This window comes from Hippopotamus amphibius, chromosome 1, assembly GCF_030028045.1.
Source record: "Hippopotamus amphibius kiboko isolate mHipAmp2 chromosome 1, mHipAmp2.hap2, whole genome shotgun sequence".
In the NCBI taxonomy this organism is placed as follows: domain Eukaryota; kingdom Metazoa; phylum Chordata; class Mammalia; order Artiodactyla; family Hippopotamidae; genus Hippopotamus; species Hippopotamus amphibius.
Genome location: NC_080186.1, coordinates 134,409,948 through 134,423,103, shown reverse-complemented (window position 1 = coordinate 134,423,103; position 13,156 = coordinate 134,409,948). Strand labels below are relative to the sequence as shown.

At 39.7% G+C, this 13,156-nt stretch overlaps 1 non-coding gene across 1 annotated transcript; it reads left to right on the top strand.

Moving 5' to 3' along the window:
* Positions 1-3,357: 3,357 nt before the first annotated feature.
* Positions 3,358-3,516, top strand: LOC130843659 (U1 spliceosomal RNA). The gene has a single exon (XR_009051081.1). It is a non-coding gene; the product is annotated as a U1 spliceosomal RNA (small nuclear RNA).
* The last annotated feature ends 9,640 nt before the right edge of the window (positions 3,517-13,156 follow it).

Genomic DNA, 13,156 nt, shown 5'->3' with positions numbered 1-13,156 from the left:
TGTCACACGGCCAACTCTAGGTCCAAGGGTGGCTGCAAAAGTGAGTATCCAGTGTCTCGAGTCTGCAGGGTGGAGACCCCTTGAATGGCTCTTGGGCCAGCCAGGTACCCCTGTCTATTATGACCATTTCAGTACAACACCTTCATATCCCTACACGTCTCCTTAATTACAGCTCCCAGGAGAGTTATATCAAGGGTTCCACTAAAATATAGGTAAGAAACAAACATTAAACTACTGAATGATTGAAATTTAGGAAGGGACTGGCTTGTAGAAAATATTAGCAGAGAAAACCAATACCATTTGAGTCAAACAGGAATGTCTCAGCATTTATCAAAACAAATATGGCTAAAAGTTGGCCAACTTTTAAAAAATATCTTTTTCTAACTGTTAAAGAAATACAAACTTATTGAATACAAGCTTACAATTCCTTACAATCTAAGCTTATCTTAAGATTGTAAAGAATTACAAAGGAGAAAGTGAAAGTCACCTAAAAGTAACCCCTCATATAATAAATTTGGTATACACCCTTTCAGATGTTTTTCTGTGTTCTACATATATTCTTCCTTCCTCACTCCATTCTTTCTATAACTATGCCAGCTTCTTCTAAAATCTATTTTCCTCTACTGAATATATCCTTGTCTTCTTTCCCCACAGTTTTTTGTCTTACATTTCAATGTAGGGGTTAACAGTACAGACTCAGGCCAGACTGCCTGGGTGTCACCCCTAACTCTACCACTTACCAGCTGCATAACCTTAACTCGATCTCTTTGTGCTTCACTTTCCTCATTTTTAAAATGAGACAATAATACAATCTACACAGAGGACTGTTATGAAAATTGAATTAATCCCTATAATGAACTTAGCACAGCGTCAAGCAAACAGTTAAGTGCTCAGTAAATGGCAGTTATTTTTAAAAGTACGGAAATGTGTCAACTAATTTCATCATCCTGAACTGGTGGATGTGTTGTTTTAAAACATTTGATTTTACAAATGGCCCCTCCATTAATATCCTTGATGTACATCTTTGGATGCATGTCCAATAAATTTCCAAGAATACATTCTATCAAATATAACTGCTGGGCCAAATGATATCCACATGTAAAATGATGACACTTATTTCCAAGCTGCCCTTCAGAAAACTTGTTCCAGGCCACACAGGAGTGCTTATTTCTGTGCACAAAACTGCCTGCTTTTCCATATCATTTCCAACAATGAATATTAATTTTTGCCAAACTGGTCAGGGAAAAATCTCATTACTCTTTACATTTGCATTTCTTTGATCAGTAAAAAAGTTTAAAATGTAAAAATATTTTTAACCATTCATGTTCCTTTTGTTTGTTTGCTTAATGAATTAGTTGACTGTATCTTTCAAGGCTTAACTGATTTCTTGTTGTAGGTGTTGGTTGGTCTATATGCTCTTTAAATTAAAAACTCCAGTGGCAAAAGTGAGTCTGACAATTCTCCAAACATTTGTTTTTACATTCTCAATGAATGCTAGCAAATTTTTCTCAGTTTGAAAGGAATATTGGGTCAAGAGAAATTTTCAGCCTTTGTGAGATGTATATCTCAGAAAAACTTATAAAAAGGGACATAGTGAAAAGACGGGGAACAAAAACAGGAAGAAAATTATTTCAAATGAGAATGAGTAATTGAATTATCTATTTGATTATTTAAAAAATTTTTATTATATTTTGATTTGTCCCAAATTGCCAGAAACAAAGGGTGAAACTTGACTGTTTTACTAAGTATTCCTGTTGTACATCTTTAGAGGGAACATAAGTCACTTAAGACAGCTTTTTCAAAACCCTTTCTAGGACCACTTGCCCCAGCATCACTTGGAGAGCTTAAATACTTGCTTCTGGAGTTCAATTTCCATACTAATGAGGAGAATCTCTAAAGATACAGACCGAATAGTTGACTCTTTTTAAAAGCCCTCCTTAGGGGATTCTTACACACACCAATGTGGGAAAAACTTTGGGAGATGCCAGCTTATTAACATTCCTTCATTCAGTTGTTCAGCCATTCATTTAAAAAATAGTTAAAATAATTACTGAAGTACCTACTGTGTACCAGACACTGTTCTGAGGATACAGCAAAGTCCATGTTCTAATGAAGTTTACATTAAAGTGGAGGAAGGTGAACAGACAAATGTGTATTATTAGGCAGGTGGTAAGTGCTATTACAAATAAAGCAAAGTAAGAAGAAAAAGAGTGATGTAGAGTGGGTACTAATTTATATTTATTAATAAGCCCTTTTCTCTCTTATAAGCAATAAAATTACTTAAGTATCAATCTGAGAGGCCTTCCAATTTCTCAGTGCTCCTGAGTTTGGGGCTTGCTCTCTGTTCCTCAGCATCTCTTTGCTTCCTTCTGTCCTTACCTATTCCTGGAGAAGGCTGAGCCCTATGGCGTATTAGTAAGGAGTGGACTCAACGGCCAAAGGACTGGCCATTTCCATCAATAAGATAATGACCAAACCAGTGTGTGGCAAAAAGCACAGACAACAATCAAGCAGTGGTAAAATAAGAACCAAGGCAAATATTTATAGTCTACACAAGCCTAATAAATTATCGACTACTATCTTCAAGAAAAGCAGAGCCAAGTCATGTGGACGCACCTCCCACACTGGACAGTGCCAGCAGCATGCTAAGGTGCAGCTGCTGAGGTGCTGCTGAGGAGCTGCCAAGCTCTAGCATTCTACCCCGCAGAGCTCAGGCTAAAGGAAGGTCTGGGCCGGGAGTGAGAAGAATGTGCTTAAGGCTTTGAAAGGCTTTGAAACTAATCTGGTTAAACCAAGCACTGGTCAGGAAGCTTTCATACTCTAAACCTGAAATCTAGCCAGAAACCCATACCAACAGTTCCTCCTCACTCATCAGTAGCTGTATTCCAACCGCAATAGCAATGGAAACAAATACCAGGCAAACAGTCATACACAGATTCTCTGCAGATTCTTTGGCAGTTAGAGTTGACTACGCAGCCCTGGGATTCCATGAATGGTCTGCACACCCAAGGTCAGAGCTTCTTAACTGCATCCATACATTGACTGGTCCATGAGCCCCATAATGTAAGCAAACGTGTGTGTGTGTGTGTGTGTGTGTGTGTGTGTGTATGTGCGTGTAGCAAGGCAGGCTGTGTACCCATGCTTTTTTTTTTCTATGAAAATGTTCTATTAGATTCTCAAAAGAAACCATGACCCAGTAAAGCTTGGATCGAGGATCAACACTCCTTGGACCTTAAGCCAGAATATCCACTTCAGCCACAGAAGGCTCACAGTTTCAATTAATATCATGAAATACTATTTCCACACTGACCCTAACACACTGACACTCTTCCTCAGATTTATAAAATGTCTCATGCCATACTTACCTGGCAGGGGAGATACCATGATCACGAAGGTGGTTTTCCCAGGGCGAGGCTTATCCATTGCACTCCGGATGTGCTGACCCCTGCGATTTCCCCAAATGTGGGAAACTCGACTGCATAATTTGTGGTAGTGGGGCACTGCGTTTGCACTAAAAAAAAAAAAAAAAAAAAAATGTCTCATGCCTTGTAAGTTCAGTTCCCTGGTCAGGATGGTAAAATCAACATGTTTGCTATGTATGAAGACCTGTGTCAGGCACTTTAAAAAACACGTCACTGTATTAGGTATCGACCCCAAACTTAGTAGCGTTATTTAAACACAATTTTGTAAGGTCAGCAACTTGGTCTGGGCTCAGCAGAACAATTCTTTTATCCAGGAATTACAAGGTGTGGGTTTGGAATCCCACAACCTCACTTTTGCCACACTCATTAGCCAAGGTGTGTCACAAGACCAGAAACAGGCTCCACCTCCTACCTAATGGGAGGAGCCACAATGTCACCTTACAAAGAGGTTGTATACAGAATTATCGCACCCACCCATCTTGCAAACAACCTACTGCACTTGCATGCTGAAGAACTTACGGTTAAAATAATATCATGTCTGTAATTCACTCAAAAAGTCTTAGAAAAAAATTGATGGAGCAATAGTTAAAAACTAAAAATAATTATTGTTAAAACTTGATGATGGGCATGTGGGGTTACAGCTGACCCTTGAATAATGCGGGGCTTGGGGCACCAAGCCCCTGGTGCAGTTGAAAATCTGTGTAAAACTTTACAGTCGGCCCTCTATAACTGCGGTTCCATATCATTGGTTTCAACCAACCTCAGATCATGTAGTACTATGGTATGTATTTATTTTAAAAATTCCACATATAAGTGAACCCTCACAGTTCAAACCCATGTTGGTCAAGGGTCCCCTGTATTTACACTAGTCTCTCTAATATCTTTTTGGTTCTTTCTTTGGATTTCCATCTCTCTGCTTACATTGCCCATCTGTTCTTGCATGCCATCTACTTTATCCATGAAAGCCTTCAGCATATTAATCATAGTTGTTTTAAATTCCCAGTCTGACAATTCCAACATCCCTACCATGTCTGGTTCGGATGCTTGCTCTGTCTCTTCAAATTCTGGGGTTTGTGGGGGTGTAATTTTTTCTTGATCGCCAGACATGATATACCAGATAAAAGATACTGCTGTAAACAGGCCTACAGTAATATGGCAGTGAGGTGTGGGGGGAGGGGAAATGCACTATAGACCTATGATCAGGTTTCAGTCTTTTAGTGAGCCTATGTCTCTGGACTACAAACTTGACAAATGTTTCTGCATTTTTTCCTCTCCCCTTAGTAGGACAAAGTGGCTAGAGTAGGCTGGAGTTGAGTATCTCCCATCCCCAGGTTAGTTAGGCTCTGATAATACCCCAGCAGTTTAGGGTCTGGTTAACTAGTTTCTCCTGGGGGCAGCCCTTGTTAAAGAAGAATGGTGCTCTGGCATATTTCAAAATGGTTCCTTTCTCCTCCCCTGCTGGAAGCATGAGGGGATTTTTCTTTGATATTTACTACGGGAACCTGTTTGAGCTTCTGGAGATAAATCTCACAATAGTGTCCCCACCCCCAAGCCTGGGTCCCCCTGGAGTTTTTAACTCTCAGACTTGTCCACACTGAGCCTCCAGCAATTCATCAGTTACAGATCTGCTTGTGAGTCTCTGCTCCAGGAAGCCGTGCCTCCCTGTATTCACCTGTCTGTCTCTCCAATCTTGGGGGCAACAGTTTGTCCTCTGTCCTCCCTTCTCTTACAGATCCAAGAAGACTTGTTAATTTTTCAGTTTGTTAGACTTTTTACTTGTTGTTAGGATACAGTACAACTTCTAAGCTCCTTACATGTGCCACTGGAAACTGAAGTCACAACAGTCTCTCCTTTTGTGTATGTTTGCAATTTAAAAGGTTAAAATAAAATTAACAAAACATATGCTCTCAATTAATCCTTACAATAATTCTCTTCTCCACTCACATATGGGGATATTGAGATAGGGACCAGTCACATGACTGGCCTTTGCTAAGGTGACACATTTAGCAATAATGGCTAACATTTATTAAGGACATACAACATGCCAGCACCTGTCCAATCACATTGCATATCATATTTAATCCTCAAGCACTATGCATCAGATGGTATTATTATCTCTATTCTGAGATGAGAAACACCAAGAGGTTGCCCAGAGTCACAGAATAAGTAGAGAAAGCAGAATATGGACACGAGAGGTGTGGCTCCAAAGCCTCTACTCTTAGACCACTTCCTAACAAAGTAAAGCTGAGATCAGAATCAAGGTTTGTCTTTCTCCAGTGGCAGGACTTAACTATTCCACAGTGGCAGGCTGAGACTTTCGGAGCTGGGTACTTCCCTGGTCGTGTTCTTTCAGTGCATTGCCTGTCCAAGTTTTTCCCTGCCAAATTTGCACACTGTATTGACAATTAATACCCCATACGCGATCAGGGATATGACTAAATTGTACAACTCATTTTCCACTGGGTTTTCTATTTCTTCTAAGAAATATAATGTATCTGTAAGTGCTTTTAACTATAAAGAAGAAAAGTTCACTCATTCTCCAAATTAACTAGCCATTTTAAACCAACAACTATTTTTAAAGTTTTTTTTAAAAGACTTTCAAAAGGAGTCAAAACTTGTGGTAAAGTTCCCCTTTGGAATTTTCCTCACCAACATCCTCAACTATGAAAGATGTCCTTTAGTTTATACCTGCACCATTGTAGGGTGAGAAGCAAGAAGACTCCTGAGTGAGGGGGATTTTGACTATGAAAGTTTGTTTCTGGGAATGACTTGAGAAGAAGTGCATGAAGCAGCCTGGGATGTTTCAGTTACTCTTCCTTCTGAACCGAGGTGATCTCTGTCACTTCTAAGTACTCTCCTGTCTGTGTGGCAGAGCCTCAGCTACTTAGCCCGAAGCCATGGCTTATTACTCCCAACTCTGAGGAAGTGAGAAAGTAGAATTTACCAAAATACTTTGGGGGGAAACAGGAGGGAGGGGATTTCATGCCTATGCCATGTGAAGTGTCACTAGGCTTTGCCTGAAGGGATCTTCTGTCCAACCCTATCAGCAGCAGCAGTGCCACACCCAACTGTAACAGGAAAGTTAATAGATACAGATTAAGGAGAGGTAGGGGCTGTGTGTGTGTGTGTGTGTGTGTGTGTGTGTGTGTGTGTGTGTTTAATGCTGATTTAGAAGTTAAAAGAGGTCATGACTTATCTGGAAACATACCAAAATTTTAAAAAGGGAGGACTCCCTCTAAGAGTTAACTGCTGATACAAAAAGTTGATGCAATATTTTATTGAGATTCAGAATTAAAATTGTTTCTCTGGGGTCCTAAAATATCTTTTTGTAAATGAGCTTGTGTCCATTCCAAGATGAATGGAAAGTAAGTAAAACAGTGCCTTACTCACAGACAAAAAACATTGGCTCTACTCGTCAACAGTATTCCCCCAAACATCCCAGCATTGCAGAGAGGACATTAAAGGATGCAGGATGCTAACTGATCCATTGACACTGAGCTATGCAATGTTCTCTGATGCTTTACCTTCTTAAGAAATTGAAACACTGAGATTAAGGAGCATGAGAAAGCAAAGTGAGCCATATGCAAAAACTTAATATTTTCAAAATGGAGAGGGGGCAGAGAAGAGAGACAGAGAGGCGAGCTTCTTACAGTCATGCTCCTTAATCACCCAGATCTCAAACTCAGTCAATTACAATAACACAAAAAGCAGTCAAATATTTAATAAAAACACAGTTGGAACTTGACCTCCAATACTCATAGGTGCATTGTATGTATCAGGTTTCCCAGAAACAGGAGTAGTAAAAACAGATTATTTATAAAGAAGTATTTTCTCTCTCCATCCAAGTAAACTCTTCCCCTGGTAACCACGCAGCTGTTGCAGTAGCCTTTGGGAGAGAGGTCGGGTGCTTTCCTCTAAGTTCCCTAACACTAGACAAAGGCAAATCAAAATTCAAATTCTTCTCAGCTTTCATAATTTCTGAGAAAATAGAAGTCCATCCCAGAAGATTGGCCTAAGTCGATTAGCCAGATACTGTGAGCGGATCACAACTGAGGGAGCTAGAAATGCTGGATTTTTAATTTTAACGTTGGTGTTATTCAGCCCAGAATACGCCCTAGGTCGCAGCCCTCAGCAAATGTCCCTTGCAATCACAGCCACCAGACATTTTTCTTTCACTGTGGGAAAGTGTCAAATCCTTTCTCTTTGTGTGCATATTTGAGTCACAGGAAATGGTCTTTACATTCCACTCACAGGAATGAATGAGGTGTGAGAACATTTTAATTTCACATAAATGCTTCATGTCTTTATCACAGTGGATTTGCCTTTGTTTCTTTTACATAACAGTTTAAAAATTCTAACAATTATAAAAGTGATATAGATTCATTATGGAAAACTTGGAACTCAGATAAGGAAGGAAAGAAGTGGGAGAAGCCATCTAAAGTCATGCAATTATTGGGAGCATTTCCTGTTGTTTGCAAGTCTTTTTATTAAAATATGAATTATAAATTTTTCATCACTAAGGGTCATCTTCACATTTTTAAGGAAAGTACCTATGAAATGTTATTTCATCTCACATGATTCTGATAATTATAAATATATACTTATGGCAGTTATTATAATTTTTGTTGTAAATAATGCTTATTGCAGTAAACAATAAGCAACAATGAAAACTGAAAAATAAACCTGAAACTATCTATATAATTTTAGAGTCAATTAAGGATAATGTAAATAACATTGGCCTTGATTAAAGTCAAAATAAATGGGTTTAGGTCTCAGCTCTGACACTAACCTGTAGTGTGATTAAGAGATGTGGATGGACCTAGAGATTGTCATACAGAGTGAAGTCAGAAAGAGAAAAACAAATATCTTGTAACATCACTTATATGTGGAATCTAGAAATATGGTACAGACGAACTTATCTGTAAAGCAGAAATCAAGTTACAAATATAGAGAACAAAGAGGGATGGGGAGGCTGGATGAATTGGGAGATCGGGATTGACATATACACACTACTACGTATAAAATGGATAACTAATGAGAATCTACTGTATAGCACAGGGAACTCTATTCAATGCTCTGTGGTGGCCTAAATGGGAAAGAAATCTAAAAATTGAGCAGGTATACGTATAACTGATTCACTTTGCTGTACAGCATAAACTAACACAACATTGTAGAGCAACTATTCTTCAGTTAAAAAAAAAATAGGTTGCTTTAAGCCAAACCTGTGATAACTTTATTGGGGAACTCTGAATATTTCCTCTAATTGCCCAGCTAAGATTTTGTAATGGTGATGTAAGGGATCACCTTATTCTTCTTCCCTAAATATAGGAAGGTGAGCACCCAGTGCACAAAAGGGGCTGTTTGAGACAGAGGTTTGTAGCAGATTTGTCTCATTAAGAACTCTAGCTAGAGGACTTCCCTGGTGGCACAGTGGTTAAGAATCCACCTGCCAAGGCAGGGGACACAGGTTTGAGCCTTGGTCTGGGAAGATCCCACATGCCCCGGAGCAACTAAGCCTGTGCGCCACAACTACTGAGCCTGTGCTCTATACCCTGCAAGCCACAACTACTGAGCCTGTGTGGCCACAACTACTGAAGCCCATGCGCCTAGAGCCCATGCTCCACAACAAGGGAAGCCACCACAACGAGAAGCCCATGTACCGCAACAGAGTAGCCCCTACTCGCTGCAACTAGAGAAAGCCTGCATGCAGCAACAAAGACCCAACACAGCCTATAAATAAATAAAGTAATTAATTAATTAAAAAAAAGAACTCTAGCTAGGGCTTAGCTAAATGGAGAAGCAAGAAAGAGGTGCACAGGACAAAAAGGAGTGCTCCTCTTCACTCCCACACGCACTCTGGGGATCACATGTTAGATGTTAGTCTCAGATGCACCAGGGGAGTGGGCAGAGGGGGAGTGGCGAGGGGTGATTCGAGACTCTTGAGAATAAACAGAGGCTCTGCGCCCCCTCCCCTGGCAAAAAACCAGGTTGCTAAACCTCTCTTAAGTTGTTTTTTATCTGTCAAATGAAGGGGTCGAATTTTATCCGTAAAGTCCTTCCTTGTGTTAAAATTTTCTGATATTAGCTGATTAGAGTCCAACAGTTGAGCATTTCTTTGCTAGATTTGATTTGTATAAGCAACCTCCTCTGATATTCAAATTACTAATTGCTGTTTTCTCTTTATACATGAGTTCATCCAGATGATCACTTTAACTCTCCATCAATGAAAATACAGCCAAAGAAAATAAACAAGAGTTATTCTGTTAGTCACAAATCCATTCACGCTCTAAGAAGACTAAATTGAAATAGGGCAGAAACGACTTTTAGAACTGCAATACAGTCAAGTTCTTTCCTCCAGCAAAGTATCAGATAATCTATAACAATACTAAGAACTCCATTTGTTCAACAGAGAAGAATCACAGAATAAGCTTGGAGGACACTGGAGCAACGATATAATCTAGTTTTGCCTCATATCATGGATGACAAACTCAAATGCATATAGGAACCATACAAACAGGTTATATAAATGTCTCCTTATATCTGTCCCATTTCACTGAATAAATAAACCCAGTGAGAGTGACAGAGGCTGTGGTGAACTGAAAAATGTGTGCCTAGAAAAAGACAAAGATCCACCAGATTGTTGGCAGAAGGAATGTGAGCATAGCATAGCCAAATCTGATTTATCAAGAAAAGCTGGTAATCCAGATTGCGCGTGTGTGTGTGTGTGTGTGTGTGTGTGTGTGTGTGTGTGTGTGTGTGTGTCTGTAAATTTCCAAGTTTCTAAATTTTGGCTCAAAGTTGCTTTTTTTTGGGGTGGGGGGGGGGAGCGGTTTCCCCTGAACTGTGTGGGCCAAACAGTACAACTGTGGGCCACTAATTTGCAAACCACCAACTTGTATAGAAAAATGGGCTGCCTCCATATTCTGGAAGGCATGCTGCATAGACATGCTACTGAAGCACTCAGGCAAGAGGTGGAAGAGCAAGCCAACCACCTGGGGAAGAGAGAGCTTCATCTACATTGCCCTAAAAGAAGCTCAACATTTAAACCCAAGGAGATCCATTTTGGAAGTATTTTCTCCAAATAGCTACATGTTTTCTCACCTATGAATAAAATAGCTGAGGTGTTTAGACATACAGCTCTTCGGTTTTCAGCTCTTTAGTTTTCAGAGTTAGCATCCTAAAATGTAAATTAATCCCTTTCAAATGAATTTGGGAAAAGTCTTACCATCAATGTATGCAATTTACTTGAATTCAGTTTGAACAACAAAATTATCCCAAAGCCTTGAACCCTACCCCCTCCCTTACCTCCAGCCATGGGAAAGGGGCATTATGCAAAGAAATATTCCACTGCTTTGCTGATGTGCCTAACAGAACACGTGCCCCTCCCTCTCATTCCTATAAAAACATCTGCACAAAATGGGCCCAGCTGGCTTGCAAACTTGTTTCCATGATGCAGGCCAGCTTTCAGCCCCTTCCCATCACCCTCTGTCTTGTCTCCTTTCTGCCAGCATGCATTTCCCTTTTAAACATCCAATGCTTAGTGAAAAAAATCATTGTTAACAGGTTAAAAGTTAATGTGCTTCATCTGTTTCACCTCCTTTCATTAGTAAACTTGGACCGGCAAAGGGGAATTTGACATATTACCTGTTGGCCTATCTCCTCCATGGAGGATATTATGAGGGGTGCTCAAGAGTTGTTCATCAAAATGGTAGGCTCAAATTTGGTAAAGTTATTATAACACCTGCTTTCTGGGAATTCTCGTGAAATCTCACTCCTTTACACTTTGTATAGAGCCTGCTATTGGCCAAGAAATACACCCACCCAAGACTTTTATTTACAGTTCAAGGCTTATTTGGGGATGGTGGGGAGGAGGAACTTTCAGAAATCAGCTAATAGTGAACAATCCTAGAGGATGAAGCTGAAAGGCATCCAGACTGCTTGAGAAGCCTCTTGAAATTATAGGGTTCTTACAAGATTGCCAGGGACTTCTGAACTTTCCATTAGTTCAGACTCAGTAAGCTATGAGAACAGTTTCACCTGGAAACTATCTCAACTTTGGCCAAAGCAGCAAGCATCTGATATTCAGGTAGATTAAAAAGAAATAACATGCAAAAAAAAAAAAAAAAAGAAAGAAAGAAAGAAAAAGAAAAAAAGCAAGTCTGAAGTAAGTGTTGAAAGTCATAGAAAAGGCTCAAAATGGCAATCCTTTTAAGAGTGCAGAACCACGGTTCCTGCAACCAAAGCATATACTCAATATTCAGGTCTTCACTTCTTTCTATATTCTATCTTCTTGCACAATGACACCCCACGCTCCTATATTCCTCCCCTGCTGATCACCCAATGACACTGACACTCTAAGGAAAAGGGAAATGTGGATCTTCCTGGCTCACTGGGGGATCTTAAATAGTTTTTAATTCCCAAATTTCTCATGCCTTTTTATCTACCACTTCTGCAGCTAGAAGGGATATGAGCTAAAGGGCCATAAACCTTGAAGATTAAAAGGATGGAACTCTCCCCAAATTCAGCTGCTAATTTTTCCAAGAATGAGCCATGCTCTTCCACCAATTAACACTGCTAGAAGTAGCAAATAAAAATACAGGACACCGGTTAAATTTGAATTTCAGAAGACAGTAAATCTTTTTTATTATACATCCCAAATACTGCATGAACATTCTAGTACTAAAAAATTATTCAGTGTTTAGCTGAAATAAAATTTAACTGGCTGTCCTGTATTTTATCGGGGAACCTACTACCAATGGATTCAGGAAAACTTGGACTTTAGAGCCTTGTGAATTGAAGAAGAAAATTCATTCAACAAATCTAGTGAATAGGAATTTTAAAATGTAGAAACTCTTAACTGCAAGAAAAAGGATAAAGGACCCACCTTACCCTACCTTTTTATATGATCGGCTAGCCCAGTGGTTCTCCACCATGGCTGTACATTAGAGTCACTTGGGGAACAGCTAAACGTTTCTGATGCTTACACCCTGCCCTTGACCAAATGGATCAGAATGGAATATTTTAAGATGCCTGATGATTCTAATGAGCAGTCAGATTGAGAAGGACTGAGCTAAAGAGGCAACGGAGAAAAGCTGAAGTGTGGTAGGGAGTGTGACTGTTTTAACCCAGGTTCCCTAACTTTACTGCATATTGCATTCTCCCTGGGGATCTTTAAAAATCACGGATGCCTGACAGCTACCCCTAGGCATTCCAATTCAATTAGTGATGGGTACAGACTGGCAATCAGGAGTTATAAAAGCTTCTTATTGTGCTTTAATGTACAACAAAGTTTGGAGACCACTCTTTGAAACTTATATACCTGTATTTCTTAGGATGGAAGCAGCACTAATTACTTTTGTGGCAGTAGGAATGAAATCAAACCTTCCAACTGCATTTAAGAATAAATTAGATATTACTTTTTCAACCTATTTTTCCCATGTTGGCTGGGAGATTTAAACCCTATGAATAGTATGCTGTTTGCAAGAGCTTAACTCCGCCTATTTATAGGATGCCTATTAATCCCTTTGCCAGGAGTTTCACAGGTGAAAGGAAGGACAGTCGCCCAAGACCCTGTTGTAATTTCCTGCCTTCAATCATATATAATAATAATGGTTAAGTGGCAGTGTAATTCAGAAGCCATACTTCTTCTGTACATAAAGATTTGCTCAATGCACAAACTGATGGATTGGCATGGCGGAAGAGTGTGATGCCAACCTCCAGACTAATTTGCAAAA